Genomic DNA, 11,964 nt, shown 5'->3' with positions numbered 1-11,964 from the left:
CCGTTTGGTCTATGCAATGCACCTGCAACCTTTCAAAGGTGCATGCTCTCTATTTTCTTTGATATGGTGGAAAAATTTCCTAAAGTCTTCATGGATGACTTTTCAGTATTTGGAGACTCATTCAGCTCCTTTCTTGACCATCTAGCACTTGTTCGAAAGAGGTGCCAAGAGACTAACTTGGTTTTAAACTGGGAGAAATGTCACTTTATGGTGACTGAAGGAATTGTCCTCGGGCATAAAATTTCGAACAAGGGAATAAGGTGGATCAAGCTAAGGTAGAGTAATTGAAAAATTACCACCACCTGCCAATGTTAAGGCAATCAGAAGCTTTCTAGGGCATGCAGGATTATATAGAAGGTTTAAAAAAGATTTTTCAAAAATTGCAAAACCTCTGAGTAATTTGCTAGCTGCTGACACGCCATTTATCTTTGATAAGGAGTATCTGCAGGCGTTTGAGACTCTGAAAGCTAAGCTGGTCACAACGCCAGTCATCTCTGCACCAGACTGGACACTACCATTTGAACTAATGTGTGATGCCAGTGACCATGCCATTGGTGCAGTGTTGGGACAAAGGCATGACAAGCTTCTGTACGTCATTTATTATGCCAGTCGTGTTTTAAATTACGCACAGAAGAACTACACAACCACAGAAAAAGAGTTACTTGCAGTGGTTTACGCCATTGACAAGTTCAGATCTTATTTAGTAGGATTAAAAGTGATTGTGTACACTGACCATGCTGCTCTTAAATATCTACTCACAAAGTAGAATTCAAAACCCAGACTCATAAGATGGGTGTAGCTTCTGCAAGAGTTTGATATAGAAATAAGAGACAGAAAAGGGATAGAGAACCAAGTAGCAGATCACCTGTCCCAAATAGACCAGTAAAAGGGGCGTCCCTCCCTCTTACTGAGATCTCTGAAAACTTTTTGGATGAGCAACTCTTTGCCATCCAGGAAGTACCATGGTTTGCAGACATTGCAAACTACAAGGCTGTGAGATTCATACCCAAAGAGTATAGTAGGCAGCAATCAAAGAAATTGATCTCGGATGCAAAGTACTATCTATAGGATGAACCATATCTCTTCAAGAGATGTGCAGACAGAGTAATCCGTAGATGTGTGCCTAAAGAAAAAGCACAGAAGATCCTCTGGCATTACCATGGATTACAGTATGGAGGACATTTTGGAAGTGAGTGAACAACCACAAGAGTCCTCCAATGTGGCTTCTACTGGCCTACTCTCTATAAAGACTTCCGAGAGTTTGCACGTAATTGTGACAGTTGCCAAAGATCTGACAATCTGCCTCACGGTTATGCCATGCCTCAACAAGGGATCTTGGAGATTGAGTTATTTGATGTATGGGGTATTGACTTCATGGGGCCTTCCCACCATCATACTCAAACACATATATTCTGGTAGCAGTGGATTATGTATCCAAATGGGGGGAAGCTATTGCAACACCCACTAATGATACTAAGACAGTGCTGAAATTCCTTCAGAAACACATCTTTAACAAATTTGGTGTCCCCAGAGTACAAATCAGTGATGGGGGCGCTCATTTCTGCAATAAATAGCTTTACTCTGCTATGGTTCGATATGAAGTTAGCCATAGGGTGACAACTCCATATCATCCACAGACAAATAGGCAAGCTAAAGTCTCTAATAGAGAACTTAAAAGAATCCTAGAACGGACTATGATTAACCGTAGAAGGGATTGGGCAAGAAGCTTGGATGATGCTCTGTGGGCATACAGAACAGCATTCAAGACTCCTATAGGGACCTCTCCATACCAGCTCGTGTATGGAAAAGCCTGTCACTTGCCAGTGGAACTGGAAGACAAGGCCACTGGGCAACTAGATTCCTAAACCTTGATGCCAAGTTAGCTGGAGATAAAAGATTGCTCCAGTTAAATGAGCTAGATGAATTCAGACTCAATGCTTTCGAAAATGAAAAAATTTACAAAGAGAAAGAAAAAAGATGGCATGATAAGAAGCTGTCATCTAGAGTCTTTGAGCCAGGGCAGAAAGTTCTGCTGTTTAATTCTTGGAGAGGACCATATGTGATTACAGGTGTGTTACCATATGGATACGTAGAGCTTCAGGATAATGATTCTGATAAAAAGTTCATTGTTAATGGACAGAGAGTCAAAACATTATCTTGAAAGCAATTTTGAGCAAGAATGCTCAAAACTGAGACTTGATTAAAGCTCAGTAATAGTCCAGCTAAAGACAATAAAGAAGCACTTACTGGGAGGCAACACAGCCATTAACAAAGCTTATTTGTTAATTAAATGATAATTTTACAGGTTCATATTAATTATCTTCAAGGTAGAATAGCAATTGCCTGAGTTCACAGAGTTACAGAAGGATTCATAGGATAAAACAGTAAAAAGAAGCTCACTGGTGCGAAAAAAGCCAATAAGAGCTGTTTTGGGCGTTAAACGCCCAAAAGAGGCATCTACTGGGCGTTTAATGCCAGTAGAGATAGCCATCTAGGCTTTAAACTCCAGAAAGAAGCAGCTTCTGGCGTTTAACTCTAGATTTACAGCGTCCTGGGCGTTCAGAAAAACGCCTAGTGATAAAGGAGTTTCTGGCGTTTAACGCCAGCTAGAAGCAACAGCTGGGCATTAAACGCCCAGACTAAGCACCAACTGGGCGTGAAACGCCCAAAACATGTAGCAGTTGGGCGTTTAACACCAGGATTGTCGAGGGGAGGAAGTTTTTGTTCCCAACTTGACTTTTTTCAAATATTAATGTTTCCATCCATAATTTATTGCATAAAGACATTACAAATCCTAAATTTTCAAATCCTTTTTCAAAGATATCAAATGTATCTTAATTTTAAACGTAAATCTTTTTCAAATCCTCTTCAACTTCTTTTCAAATATTTTTCAAAACTCAATTATCTTTTTGAATTCTTTTCAAATCTTTTTAAATTCTTCTCAAATCTTTTTTAAACTCATCATATCTTCTTTTCAAAATTCAGATTTATCTTTTTCAAATATCTTTCATATCTTTTCAATTTTAAATGACATATTTTTCCTATCATACTTATCTTTTACAAATCATATCTTCTATCCTACCTTTTTCAAAAAAATTTTGAAAACCCACCCTCTTCCCTTTAAATCTACGTTCGGCTCCCTCCTCTCCTCAACAATTCGAACTTGGCTCTCCCTATATCCCTCTCCTTTCCTTTCTTTTGCTTGAGGATAAGAAAACCTCTAAGTTTGGTGTGTTTATCCATGATCACTAAACCAATACCCACTAAGATCATGGCTCCTAAGGGAAAACAAACCACTCCAAGAGGCAAGAAAGAGAATATTCTAAAACCACTTTGGAATCAAGGAAAGTTCTTAACCAAAGAACATTCAGACCATTACTACAAAATAATGGGTCTAAGGTCAGTGATCCCAGAAGTTAAATTCGATCTGAAAGAATACGAATATCCAGAGATCCAAGTGCAAATTCGAAACAGGAGCTTGGAAATCCTAGCTAATCCTGAAACAAAGGTGGGAAGAAACATGGTTCAGGAATTCTATTATAATCTGTGGCAAACAGATAGGCAGAGAATAGCTGGAACCTCCTTCTATGACCATCGAACTCTGGTCAGAGGGAAGATTGTTCACCTCTACCTTGACAAAATAAGAGAGATCTTCAAGCTGGCTCAACTGCAAGATGACCCAGACTCCTTTAATAGGAGAATAATGAGAACAAATAAAGGCTTGGACAAAATTCTAGAGGACATATGCCTCCTTGGAACCAAGTGGACAACCAACACAAAGGGTGTCCCAAACCAACTCAAGAGAGGAGATCTCAAACCAGTTGCCAGAGGCTGGCTGGACTTTGTCAGGCATTCTATACTGCCCACTAGCAACCGCTCTGAAGTCACCATCAAAAGAGCAATAATGATCTATTGCATTATGTTGGGAAAAGAAGTGGAAGTTCATCAGCTGATCTCTTGTGAACTTTAGACAATTGCAAACAAGAACTTCAAAGATGCCAAATTGGCTTAGACGAGCTTAATCTCTATGCTATGTAAAGATGCTGGGGTGAAGATGGGAGTAAATGAGTATATCTCAGTTGAGCAACCAATCACTAAAAAGTTAATGGAAGGACAACAAGTGCAGGACGACCCCATCAAGAGGAAAGCATAGGAGTTCCTCCCGGAAATCCCTCAAATTGAATACTGGGAGTGTCTTGAAGCATCTGTCACCAAGTTGCAAGAAGCTATGGACCAACTAAAGGAAGAACAGTAAAATCAAAGTAGCATGCTTTGCAAACTGCTTGGGGAACAAGAAGAGCAAAGGCGTGAACTTAAGGAACTGAAGCGTCAGAAGCTATCTCTTGAAGGGCCAAGCACCCCACAGATTAAAGGAGCATCCACCTCCCAAAATAAAGGTTGTTGAGTCATAATCTTAGCCTTAACTCTCTGATAATTGTCTTATTAGGAATTTACCTTAGAAGTTATATATGATTAGTAGTAATTAGTATCCCTATTTTGATTTTATCTCCAATTAAGCTATAATTTATTTTTCTCATCATCATCAAACATGAATAAAATAACAGATTTTTAGAATAAGGAGGCAATAATTTTTTCAAATTTTTAATAAGGAAAATTCTAATTATTTATATGTGGTGGCAATACTTTTTGTCTTCTAAATGAATGCCTGAACAGTGCATATTTTTTATATTGAATTTTATGAACGTTAAAATTGTTGGCTCTTGAAAGAATGATGAACAAGAGAAATGTTATTGATGATCTGAAAATTCATGAAATTGATTCTTGAAGCAAGAAAAAGCAGTGAAAAAAAAAAGAGAAGGAGTAGTAGAAAAAAGCCAATAGCCCTTTAAACCAAAAGGCAATGGCAAAAAGGATCTAAGGCTTTGAGCATCAATGGAAAGGAGGGCCTGAAGGAATAAAATTCTGGCCTAAGTGGCTAAATCAAGCTTTTCCTAACCATGTGCTTGTGTCATGAAGGTCCAGGTGAAGAGCTTGAGACTGAGTGGTTAAAGTCGTGATCCAAAGCAAAAGAGTGTGCTTAAGAACTCTGGACACCTCTAATTGGGGACTTTAGCAAAGCTAAGTCACAATCTAAAAAGGTTCACACAGTTATGTGTCTGTGCATTTATGTATCCGGTGGTAACACTAGAAAACAAAGTGCTTAGGGCAACGACCAAGACTCATAAAGTAGCTGTGTTCAAGAATCAACATACTAAACTAGGAGAATCAATAATACTATCAGAATTCTGAGTTCCTATGGATGCCAATCATTCTGAATTTCAAAAGATAAAGTGAGATGCCAAAACTGTTCGGAAGCAAAAAGCTACTAGTTCCGCTCATCTAATTAGAATATGAGCTTCACTCAAACCTCTGATATATTATTGCTTCTTGATTTCTTTTTATCCTATTTTATTTATCTAATTGCTTGGGGACAAGCAATAGTTTAAGTTTGGTGTTGTGATGAGCGGATATTTTATACGCTTTTTGGGGGTAATTTCATGTAGTTTTTAGTATGTTTTAGTTAGTTTTTTGTATATTTTTATTAGTTTTTAGGCAAAATTCATATTTATGGACTTTAATATGGGTTTGTTTGTTTTTATGTGATTGTAGGTATTTTTTGGCTGAAATTGACGGGGCTGAGCAAAAATCTAATTCATGCTGAAAAAAGACTGCTGATGCTGTTGATTCTGACCTCCCTACACTCAGAATGGATTTTTCGGAGCGACAGGAGTCCAATTAGCGCGCTCTCAATTGGGTTTAAAAGTAGACATCCAGGGCTTTCCAGCAATATATAATAGTCCATACGTTGCTCGAATATAACAACATAAACTGGTGTTTAACTCCAGTTCCATGTTCCATTCTGGCGTTAAACGCCAGAAACAGGTTGCAAACTGGAGTTAAACGCCCAAAACAGGTTACAACCTGATGTTTAACTCCAGAAACAGCCTAGGCACGTGAAAAGCTCAAGTCTCAGCCCCATGACACACCAAGTGGGCCCCAGAAGTGGATTTCTGCACTATCTATCTTAGTTTACTCATTTTCTGTAAACCTAGGTTACTAGTTTAGTATTTAAACAACTTTTAAAGGTTTATTCTATACCTCGTGACATTTTTTGATCTAAACTTTGTACTTTTTGATGGCATGAGTCTCTAAACCCCATTGTTGGGGGTGAGGAGCTCTGCTGTGTCTCGATGGATTAATGCAATTATTTCTGTATTCTATTCAAAGACGCTTTTTTATATCTAAGATATTCATTCGCACTTCAATATGATGAATGTGATGATCCGTGAAGAGAGAACTTTTGCGTGGTCTAGAATTCAAAGTGAATTCCCGTTGCAAGTATAGCTTCTAAACCAACAAAAGTCCTTTCTTACAAACGTTTGGTTATCACAAGTAACAAACCCCTAAATAAATTGATAACCGAAGTATTCAAACCTCGGGTCGTCTTCTCAAGGAATTGCAGGGAGGTGTTCTTATTATTAGTTATGAGTCTTGTAAATTGGGATTTTGAAAGGGTTGAACAAGTAATTTAATTGACAAGAAAAATAAATAAATGACTATAAAATAAACTCTTGGCATGATATGAGAAATTGGAAGTCCTATCCCAGTTATCCTTATCAGGTGTGATGAGAATTGGGTTTTAATCCCACTTAGTTAACCTTTACTAAAGCAAAGGAAAGTCAAGTGGACTAATTAGTTTGATCCTCAAGTCCTAGTCAATCCTTGTGGGAATACTAGCTTTAGAGCGGTCTAGATCAATTAGAATCTGCCAATTTCAACCACTGCTGAGTTTGACAATTCAAGAGTTACCAATTAATCAACCAAAGCCTAAAGGGAATAAAATCTACTTGAATGAAAATAATTTGGATAGAGCCCAAGCATCAATAGCAAAAATTAGAGAAAACAATCATAAGTCTGAAATACCTCAAATTATATTAATTAAGAAAATCCTAACATGAAAAGTTCATAAGCCAAATAGGCAACATAAATCAAACACAAATAAAAGCTTCAAAGTAAACAAAAATAGAAGAGAAACATAAATTATTGAACCTTGTATGAAGAAACAATTCTAATCCTAATAAAAATCCTAATCCTAAATCCTAAGAGAGAGGAGAGAACCTCTCTCTCTAAAAACTACATCTAAAACCTAAAATTGAGTAATGAATGAATGATTTTTCTTCTTTGAGTCTCTACATGTTCCCTGACTTTAATATGTGTTTTTGGGCCGAAAACTGGGTTGAAATGCGGCACAGAATCTGTGCCAGCGACTTCTGTAATTCTGCAGATCGCGCACGTCACGCGTCCGCGTCGTCCACGTGTTCGCGTCACTCAGCATTTCTCATACCACGCGTGCGCGTTGTCCACGCTTTCGCGTCGTTCGTGCAGCTTCAAATTCGCGCGGTCCCGTCAGGAACGCGAGTGCGTCACAGTAATTCCTTCTATTTCGCGCGGTCGCGTGAGCCATGCGACCTCGTGACTTCTCGCTGGTCATCTCCTCAATTCCTTGTGTTCCTTCCATTTTTGCATGCTTCCTCTTTATTCCTTACGCCATTCCTGCCCTATGAAGCCTGAAACACTTAACACACAGATCACGACATCGAATGGTACGAAGGAAGATAAAAATATACAACTAAAAGGTCCTTAGGAAGCAAGTTATTAATCATAGGATATTTTTAGGAAGAAATTGTAAATACATGCAAAGCATATGAATAAATGGGTGAAAAGCTTGATAAAACCACTCAATAAAACACAATATAAACCATAATATAGTGGTTTATCAACCTTCCCACACTTAATCATTAGCATGTCCTCATGCTAAGCTCAAGGAGACAAAATAAATGAGTAAGGAAAAACAGGACTCATGCAATGCAACCTATGAATATAAATGCAACTACATGAAAAGATGTTTCTACCTACTTGGTTAAAAGTAAATAAGTTCTCCAAGACAAAAATAATTCAAATTCCACTAATTCAAATCATACAGTGAAAACAAGTAAACTTGTAAGAAGATAGCTCATGAAAGCAGGGAACATAGAATCAAGCATTGAACCCTTACTGGTAGTGTATATTACTCTAGTCTCTCAAGTGTATAGGGTTATTCACTCTACTCTTCTATAATCATGCTTTCTAAACTTTTTTCTTCATCTAACCAATCAACAAATATTTAATGTACTAATGCAAATATCATGAGGTCTTTTCTGGGTTGTAATGGGGTTGAGGTAAAGGTAAGGATACATATATAAGGCTAAGTGAGCTAACAAAGTAAATCCTTGATTAGTCTAAGATCTCACCTAACATACACACTTTATAAAAACGGAATTTTTCCACTTTTGTATTACATGCTCATGTATCAAACTTATTTTTGAATTTTGTCCCATGTGCATTGATTCTTTTTATTGTGCATATGGGGTAATAATTTTTTTGTATCCCCTTATTTAATTACTTAATAATTTTTTTTCAATTTTTTTATTATTTTTATTTTTTTTACAATGCACATGGTAATTTAATTATTTTGATTTCACATGAGCATGCTTCCTAAATTTTCAAATAACTTATTCAATTCAATTCCCTACTTTTTTCTATCATCCCATGTTCCCATAAAATTCTCCACACTTAAATTATACACAATGTCTATCTTAATCTAACCAAGAATTCAACTTGGGAATTTTTATTTTGTTTTTCTGCTTAAGGCTAGTAATGTGGTTATAAAACAAGAGGGGAGTAAAAAGCTTAAGGTGGCTAACAAGGGTGACATAAAAGGGTAGGCTTTATTTAGGATAAGTGAGTTAATAATCAAATATGGCCTCAATCATATGCAAGCATGTAAATACACTAAATAATGGACATATAGAATGGAACAAAGCAAATATTGCAGTTATAGAGAAGAAAACACACAAGAATAAATATTTATGGTTAAATAATGTAACCATGTAAATAAGCTCAAATCTCACAGGTTGTGTGTTCTTTGGCTCAAAAACCATGTTTCAAATACAACTTCAAACAAATTTAACACATAGAAAATTTTAATTTTTAATTTAAATTAGTGAAATATTATAAAATAAAGTCTTGAAAAGAAATTTATTACTTCAACCAAGTGGTGGTAAAATATGCACAAAATTTAACTATAATGCAATCAAACATGCAAATGCAAGAACTAACTACAGAGAAGTTTAAACATTGGTGTTGAGTCAGAAAATAACTAACCCATGGAGATCGGTATCGACCTCCCCACACTTAAAGATTACATAGTCCTCGGTGCATGCTAAGATGTATAAGTGGACGGGCTGCTCCAACTGATGCCTTTCGCTATAGATTGTGCAAATTGACTTGTTTGTCTCCCCATTTAGAAGCTTTCCCTTTCCCTTCCTCGGTGGCCATCCTGAAAGAAGAGGAAAAGAAGGAAAGTAACCCAGAAGTAAAGATAAGAACATAAATGAAATATGGGTGTTAATGCCAAATAATAAAGGTCTCAATTACATGGTAGCTACAACATGCAAGGGAGAAAATAGTGAAAGCAAATGGCATATCAAGAGTGCAAAAATTACAACAATGGGGAAGAGAGTGGGTAAAGAGAGATAATATAAATTCATGTCAATGCAAAAGTAATACAGGTATAAAAGATAGGCATTGATTTAATTAATATTACCTAACAAGAATAAAACAAGTCACTAAGCACCAAGATAATACCAGAAAAGATACAACAGTTGAATAAGAAAATTTAACACCAATGGAAAAGAAAAAGAAAGCAAGAAAGGAGGAAGAAAGAAGAAAAGATAGAAGAAATTAGGATTAGAAAAGAAATGATAAGATAATTGGCGCTGGTCTGGATAAGCTGTGCGTCGCATATGACGCGGACGCGTGGTGCACACTATCGCGTGGGGTGTGATAAATTCAAGTGACGCAGACGCGTGGGGCACGCGGATGCGTGACTCGATTTGTGCTAGTGGCGTGAGAGTAGCCTCGCGTACGCACAACTCTCTGTTTAAATGCATTTTTGCCAAAAATCTGGGTGACGCGGTCGCGTAGGGGACGCGATCGCGTGGTTGGCCTTTTTCTGAAAAACGGTGCGAACGCGTGGGGCACGCGTACGCATGGCAGGGCTTGTGCTTCTAGCACGAGTCCAGCCTAATTCTAGCTCAACTTTCGGCCATACACCCTTTTTACGTCGATTTCAGGGCACGCGTTCACGTGGGTGACGCGGACGCGTGGGAGGCATTTTTCCCACATGACGCAGACACGTCAGTGACGCGGTCGCATGGATCAACTTGTGCCAAAGGCACGCCTCCAGCCATGCTCTCGCGTGACTCTCTGTTCAATTTTGTATTCTTCTTAATGCATCTATGATGCGGACGTGTCGACGACGCTAGCGCGTCGCGTGCGATTTCTTCTTTTTTTTTTTAATGCAGTATGCACAATACAATGAATGTTATGTTAAATTCCAGGTTCAATCAAAACTCAAAAACAGACTAAAATTTAAACTGAAAAAGGAACGGTCATACCATGGTGGGTTGTCTCCCACCTAGCACTTTTAGTTAAAGTCCTTAAGTTGGACATTTGATGAGCTTCCTGCTATGGTGGCTTGTGCTTGAATTCGTCTAGAAATCTCCACCAATGTTTGGAATTCCAACAGCCTCCGGGGTCCCAAACGAGGCATGTAAAGCCCTTAGGTGAGTTCAAACAGGCTTCAAGACTCTCGGGGTGTTGAATGTCAGAACAGACTCCAGGATCCCAAACTTTTCTTCTACACCCGTCTTTGTCTTGATCTACATCTTTCCAGCCGGGTGGTGAGTAGTTTGAATTCTCACTGAAGTGACCAAATAGCTTCTGAGATCCTTTTAATTGAGCTTGACACCAATCCTTGCACCTCAAATTGAAATGCGAAGCCTCATTGAATCTTGCATACCAGCTCTGAGTGCGAGTCATTTCCCTTTTCCTCTTAAAGCCGCAAAGAGCTCTAACACTACAAAAAATTTTGGTAAAAACGGTGGTTTTTTTGGTATTTACGGCGGTTTAAACCGCCATTATTACCAAGAATGGCGGTTTCGTAAAGTGACGTAATTCTGGGCGCCATTCTGGTTATTACGGCGGTTTTTTAAATAGGTTAAAACGGCGGTTCAAACCGCCGTTATTTCCAGGGTTAAAACGGCGGTTTTTGGATAGGTTAAAACGGCTGTTCGAACTGCCATTATTTCCAAGGTTAAAACGGCAGTTTTTTACTAGGTTAAAACGGCGGTTTGAACCGCCATTATTACCTTGACAGAATGACGTTTTGGTTGATTAAAACGGCATTTTTAAACCGCCATTTTTACCCTGACAGTTTTGGTTGGTTAAAATGACATTTTGAACCGCCGTTTTACCCTGACAGTGGCATTTTTATACCAGTTTAAACGGCATTATTACCACGTAAAAATGACATTTTTTATCGTTTAAAAAAGCAGTTTTTATCGACGTTTTTATCGCGTTAAATAATTTTGTGATTAAAATTTCACAATAACAAAAAATCATAATCCATAAATGAAATATTGTAACACATAAACAAAGTATTAATATAATATATTTTTTATTATTGGAAATCAAAAGTAATAATTCCTATACAAAAATTTGTCTTACTAAACTTACCAAAATACAAGCATTGCAATAAGCACTAATTAGTCCAATCTACCATCCAGTTCCCTAAACTATGTTAATATCTAATAATGTATTTAAACCATCTAATAAGTGTTGTTTTTACTTCTTAAAATATGAATATACAAGAAAATAATAAGTGCCTTAGTTTCTTGGTCTCTTGTGTGAATTCCATCCCGGGACTCTGCACCTTCTCTTCAACAATGTCAAACTAGGAATTAAAAAGTAAAAGACTAGCCGCTCTAGGAATGATCTATTCTGAAATAAAAAAACAGATACAGACTATTAAGGATGATTTGCAAACACACAATAGACTCTAAAATAAAAAATAAGCATTCC

At 37.5% G+C, this 11,964-nt stretch overlaps 1 long non-coding RNA gene across 1 annotated transcript in view; it reads right to left on the bottom strand.

Annotated features, from left to right (window-relative positions):
• Positions 1–11,661: 11,661 nt before the first annotated feature.
• Positions 11,662–11,964, bottom strand: part of LOC127748307 (uncharacterized) — a 2,286-nt gene continuing 1,983 nt past the window's right edge. Inside the window, exon 4 of the long non-coding RNA XR_008010255.1 lies at positions 11,662–11,883. This is a non-coding gene — a long non-coding RNA (uncharacterized LOC127748307). The remainder of the gene's footprint in view (positions 11,884–11,964) is intronic.

Source organism: Arachis duranensis, chromosome 6, assembly GCF_000817695.3.
Source record: "Arachis duranensis cultivar V14167 chromosome 6, aradu.V14167.gnm2.J7QH, whole genome shotgun sequence".
NCBI lineage: Eukaryota > Viridiplantae > Streptophyta > Magnoliopsida > Fabales > Fabaceae > Arachis > Arachis duranensis.
The sequence above is the reverse complement of the archived record's forward strand: the minus strand, read 5'-3'. Positions and strand labels throughout refer to the sequence as shown.